Source organism: Elephantulus edwardii, unplaced genomic scaffold (assembly GCF_000299155.1).
Source record: "Elephantulus edwardii isolate Elephantulus edwardi_28Jun2011 unplaced genomic scaffold, EleEdw1.0 scaffold00292, whole genome shotgun sequence".
Classification (NCBI taxonomy): Eukaryota; Metazoa; Chordata; class Mammalia; order Macroscelidea; family Macroscelididae; genus Elephantulus; species Elephantulus edwardii.
This window is the reverse complement of record NW_006400042.1, coordinates 1,086,237-1,092,854: the sequence shown is the minus strand read 5'-3', so window position 1 is coordinate 1,092,854 and position 6,618 is coordinate 1,086,237.

Here is a 6,618-nt window from a genome sequence, read left to right as displayed (position 1 = left end):
TAATTTTGGAAAGTTTGTGAGAGATTGGAGTTTGTGATGAGAAGCTCCTGAGTGAGTTCTTACTAGGAGTCCCTGTGAAGTCTCTCAGAGGTTTTCTGTGTGAGTCATTATGATCACTCAGTGGAGCTCTCACCACAGACTTTCTGTGGAAATGTTTCTATGAAGTGTGTGGATCTCTTCATTTCTGACCAGGGGGTAGGATAAACAGAAAGGACATACCATTTCACTTTTTTCAAGTTTATCTCTTCATTTGCACCCTTCTCTGGTACTAACAGTGGGGTTTGGCAGCAGTTGTTTCAGACTCACTTAACTGGCTGTAAGGGAAGCCTTTTCCCTTACCTCCTGATGGCCTGGGAAGATCTCTCTTTCAGGATCAAGTCATCTCTCACTATTGCACCCATTCCAGAGGGTGCCTCAGAATCAGGGCTCAGATGAAGCCCTTGGCAATAGAGAGAATTTGACAGCAGCAACAGCAGCAGCAGCAGCAGAAGCAGCAGCTCTGGTGTCCTGACTGAGAGGTGGAGGTCGGGGGTTGGTACAATCCCAAGGAGCTCTCCTCTGTCACCTAAATCAATGGTATTTCCTTGAGTGTGATTCTCCTCCTGGGAATGGTGCCTTCTGCAGTTAAGCTGTTCAGAAAGCACAACATATATTGGCATTTTTTCCTAGAGAAATTGCTCTTCACCATCAGGTGTTTTTGGGCTCTCTTGCTTTTCCATGTGTACACAGGTTAGAGGAAGAGCAACCAGAGACCACTCCTTAATTGGGCCACATCATTTAGACAGAGGTGTTAAGAGCTGAACCAGGCAGGGGTCAATGTTTCCATTTTCAAGCCCCTAGCTTATAGAAAAGCCTTGATGATACATTGATTAAAAACATTTGGTTGTTAAACAAAAGGTCATTGGTTGAAACCTACCAGCTGTTCCATAGGAGAAAGACTTGGCTGTCTGTTTCTATAGAGGTATCCAGCCTGTGAAGCCTATGGGGTATTTGCACCTTGCAGAGTTGCTGTGAGTCACAATCAACTCAGTACCAGTGAGATTTTGTTTTGTTTTTAGCTTGAATCTAATTCCCACTAAACTAGGACAATTACCTGAGTACTCTTCCAATATTTATACCAATTCTTTGTTCAGTCTTGTCAATTTAATGTTACTCTCTCTGTCCAAACCTTCCCAGGTATTCTCTTTATTTTGACCTCATCCTGTTGGAAGGAGAGGAGAAAGGCTACCAACTTTCCCCTATCTAACCCTAGGTCCATGTTGTCCAAGTCAGTGGTCATTAGACCAATTCATCCTGTATGACTTACCCCTAAGTGCTGCTTATCTGAGTTGAGAGCAAATAGAAAGCAGTTAACCTGCAAACAGGACTGCTAAGAGGAAGCGCCTTCCTTTGAAGTGGTGCTGAGCTGGCCCCCACTGGCCTCTACAGCAGCCTCCCCCCATCATAGAGTGGAAGCTCCCAGCCTTGCTGCTGCACCTGATTATGAAAGAGCCAGAGGCAGAGGCAGAGAAAGTATGTCCCTGTACATTTCTTCATGGTTAAGCTAAGAAGAAGCCTTCATCGTGGAGAGGAAAGGCCCCTGAGGCAGCCCCCAAATAGCCTGTGCTCATTCTGTGACAAGCAAATCTATGTGAGGGGAATTTTCAACTCTTGTGACAAGCAAATCTATGTGAGGGGAATTTCCAACTCTTGTATGTCTGCAAAGCTACTCCCTTAAAGCTGCAGTTCCCAGACCAGATCTTGGAAGGCCTTAAAGGCATTTATTCTTCTTTTCTTTTTTTGGTAATGACACTTTTATGAAAACATCATGTGCACTAAGGAACCTGAGGAAGAGATGGTTGTGTAACACACTAGGACCAACCTTCCTCGATGTCACATTCCTGCTAGAATAGAAAGCAGATACCAAGGAAGAGCGGACATTGACTCCATACATCCCTGGCACACACAGAAGACACAACCTTCTTATGGGTGAAAATGTGTATTGGGGAAGGAGAAAGGAGTTGCTAGGAAGTGGTTAGCATATGGGGAATGCACTAACATGCGAGTAAACAGGTTTCCTTTGCATCGCCAGCATTTTCCCGTAAGTCATATTTTCTGGTTGATCAGAGAATACTCCTGTTTGATGGTGAGGGCAGCTTGTGGCATTCCACATCCCTAAGCCACGCCCGTTGGAAGGCAGCACTCGATCACTGATATTGAATTTCACCATTGTGCAAGGGTTTTTCGCTCCCTCATGGATCCATTTCTTTCTGATAGGGCACTGGCTCTCAAGAGTGGCTGGGTGATGGCAAACTGCTTCCTCCATTTCTCTCCTTTGCTGTGAGTGAGAGAGAAACTTCAGGCAGGATGAACACTCATTGACCAGGTCCTGACAGTTTTTAATATCCTCTTCTTCTTGCCTTAATTCTGAAGCAGATAATTCTTGCTGGAGCCCATGTTTCTTTACTAACACCTGAGCTTCAGCATCCCCTCTGTCCACAAATGTGGATCTGGTTTTGGCTGGCCCAAAACTCTGGGGAAAGGCTGACACAGATTGTTTTTCTTCTGTTGTTGGAGCATGTTCCTTCTCCGTTAGGAAGTGAGGAGACTTGATGCTGAGGAACTCTCCCAACCTCTTACCCTGGTTCCCATAGGCTGCCCACTCCTCTTCATGCCCTCTAGGTTTAAGCCCTCTATGCTGCTTTCTGCCACCAGTGGGGACAGAAATCTTCCTCATGTTCTTTTGCAGGTTCTGGTAGTTTGGGACCCTGGAGTCCTGCTGCCCCAGGCTGCTCTGTGTGGCCTCCATTAAATCATTTGGGATTTTCAAAGCTGGTATGTACTCATTGTACATATTCTCCAAACAATATTGAGGGGCAGGAGAAGCCAATACCTCTGTGATAAAAGGCACTGCAGTGGAAGAATTTTGAGGACTCACTTCCATGGAACAGTCCTGCAAGAACATGTGAATGGGACATTTCTGAGCCCAATTACAGTCTTTAATTCTGTATTTAGTTCTTCCTAGTCCCTGGAGCCTCTAAGTCCCTCAGATTCACATATTGTTTTGGGATTTTCAATAGCACACTAATCTGAACAATCTAAGCCCTCTGGTCTTCCTTACCCACAGGTCAGGGGACAGGAAGAAAACTCTGCAGGGTGATGTCCCTGGGTAGCCAGGGGTTTCCCTCCCTGGTATTGTCAGTTTCTGCTTGTGAACCTGTCCAAGACTCATGGAGGCTGAGGAGGGAAATCCATACTGGTAAAGAGGCAAATATCAATCTCATATTGAAATTTGTATTTATGGGATCACCCATTGACCAGATAGGTGCGTCATGCAGAATCTTCTAATAAGACCTGATGTGGGCTTGGGTTCTTCAATATACCAGAACTCCTGAGTAGTGGTTGCCAGTAAGCCAGAAATGGTCTAGATATATGTTCACCCTGAAAACCTGCAGTGATTTTCTGCTCAAATGAACATTCAGGGTGTTATCTGATTTTTCCTTAGTATATAAATGTAACCCTTTTTTAACTCTTTCACATAGCCTGTCTGCACAACTTACACTGGGAATTTTTCTAAGCCCCAGGATAGACCACACTTTGTATCTTTCCCCAGATTTTACCCCCATTCCTTGTCTTTGGAAATTTCCCAGGTTCCTGACATTGTAGCATTCTTGATGTCTGGATTCCATCTTCTTCATATCATTCATGTTTTTACCTACAAAAACAGACACCCTCAGGGTTCATGCCTGATACTTCCCTACCAGACACTTGGATCCTGCTGGGTAGGCTCTGTTCATATGGGGTGAACCTTTTCAAAAAGTGTTGCTCAAAACAACTAGGAGATATCATCTCGCCCCAGTAAGAATAGCAAAATTTAACAGAACAGCAAACAACAAATGCTGGCAAGTTTGTGGAGAAATTGGAACCCTTATTCACTACTGGTGGGAGTGTAAAATGGTGCAACCACTATGGAAGGCAGTATGGCACTTTCTCAAAAAGTTGCAAATAGAAATACCATTTGACTCAGCAATTCCACTACTGGGAATATACCCCCCAAAAACCATAACCGCCATCTAAGCAAATATATGCACATGCACACCCATGCTTATTGTGGCTTTGTTTGCAATAGCAAAGAGTTGGAAACAACCTAAGTACCCATCAACAAACGAATGGATAGAGAAACTGTGTTATATTCACACAATGGAATAGTATGTTGCATTGAAAAGCAAGGAACTCATGAAATATTATACAAAATAGGTGAACCTGGAGGACATTATGCTAAGTGAAATATCTCAGTTACAAAAGGACAAATACTGCATAGTGCCACTGTTGTAAAATTGGGGTTTGGGGGAGACTAAGAAAGATGGGATAAATTATGTATACTACATTGAAACCGATGTGGGAGAGAACTGTTTAAAAGGGATATATGGCTAGGTATTATTGTCATGACAGGAGTCTAGAATGAAGACTGCATAGTGAAGTGGACTTGGGATTATATAACAATGAAAGAATTTTTCATTTACTTTTCAAAGAGAAGAGTGAACTGAAGGGGAGGGGTGGGAAGGAAGAAAAGTGCAACAATGAATGAATGGAAATCCAAAGTCTCTGTAAATTTTCATTAAAATTATTAATAATAATAATAATAAACCAGAAAAAAAAGTGTTGCTGCAGCTGTTTCTGGAGCTCAGTTCTGTTAGAAAAACCTCAGGAAGAAGGGATTCTACCTGTGGGCCTCAGTGGCACAGTGGGCCTGGGGTTGGAACGAAAAGAACGAAATTCTTTCTAAGAACTTTTTGGTCATAGAGGTTAAAGCCCTCCCACTTTTCAGTTGTATTTGCAACAAAGATAATTCTAGGTGTTCAAATTAGTGGAATGACAGATTGTGTCTCATTTAAGGTTATAAGACAAGATGTCCCTTATTCTGTAATCCAAGCTATAGAAAGTGAGGGGAGTTGGGGAAAGATTGGAGATAAGCCTGGCTGAGAACTGGAGGTAAGGGTGAGGCCTTAGGTATGGGCAAGATTGGAAAAAAAAGGAGTGAAATTTCCACACTCAGGATGGAGGGAAGTTTAGGAAAGTAATGAAGACACTTGAATTGTGCAGATGTTGGAATTTCTATTGAATACAATAGAGGGAGAGTGTAGTGGGCAAGAGCTTCCAGAGAATTAGGCAAGAGCCAACAGGAATACATCATCCAGAGAGGGAAGGTTCCAGAGGAACTGATTACATTTTGGGTACATGTGGCCCCTCAAGGTCTAGGAATATATAAGTTGGTAAGGGCTGGACAACTGCTCAGGTTTGCTTCAGAAGGAGCGGGGAACTGTGGTGGTCTGTTCATGACTGAATGATTTTAACATCCCTACAAATCCAAATAATAGTCTAAAGTTATTTGTTGTTTAAATGATCCACTTCCCCCCTTTCCACTTCAATTGTACCTTCTTTGTAATTTCCACTTTCAGGAGTTTTTGGACATCAGATTTAAGAGAAGAGAGACTCCCACTTCTATGTTCCTATTTCTGTGACCTTTCAAGGACCTTTGATGGGTGGTGAGAAAAATGCACTTGCTCAGATTCACAGAATGAAAGGTAAGAAAGAACAAAGCCTTGGTGAAGTGAGAGCTGAAATGGGGCATTTCATCAGTCTCTGAATGCTGAGGAAGAAGATGCCAAAGAATGTGTTACCTGCAGAAGTAGCCTCAGGTGCAATCTTCCAGTCGGTTGAGTTCTCAATGCTCCAGTCAAGAGACTCTTTAGTCTTCCAGTGAGACAGTTTTTGTGGATGCTTCACTGACTGCGAGGAGGCTGTGTGGTGTAGGTACCGGGATCGAGGGGTTGTGGCAGCCCCTGCGGTTGATTCTGCACACTGCCCTGCACATGGCCTGGGATAAGACACTTTCTTGCGCACAGGACCAGGGGATTTTTGACATTTCTGCCGACAGAACCTACTCTTTCTAGCAGGTTTTCCCAGGTAACTGTGGAACAGAGGTCCAAGTTATAGTGAGGAGCCAGCGGGCTGCAGGGTTTATCTTCTGCTCTCCCACACCCAAGGGCTTTCCTTACACTCAGGACCTGTGAAGACCCCTACATACCCTGAGGCCCTGTGACCTCTGGGAATTCTTGGTAGGAAAATGGGCACAAGAGGGAAGGGGAGAGGTCACTCACACTTGCAGAAGTGCATTCAGGAGCCTAGCCTCAAGGAGGTCTCTCAGACAACTTCTGCAACCTGAAAATTAGGAGAGCAGGTTACAATAGGAATGAGGGGCCTAGGATGTTCAAGGACACTGAGTTGAATGACCTTCAGGGGACACTGTTAAGATTCTGAGACTCCAAGATTCAAGTTCAGGTCACATGATCAATGACCTCACACCAGGACTGTGAGGTGCTTTGTTATTTACAGTGTGCTTCCAAGACCATTATCCTGAGTGACATATTAAATAATCTGAGTCCTGGCAAAACTGTACAATTTTTCCTAATTGGATCTGGATATTTTGCCTCCAAATCACACTTATCTTTATTCGATTCCACACCAGCACCTCCTGGGCACCACCAGAGGCCCATTATTGCTCTATCACACAGAAGGCTCTGCAAAAAATCCAAGAATATCCAGGTTCTGATTCCCTCCCCAGAGCTCCCTTTCAGG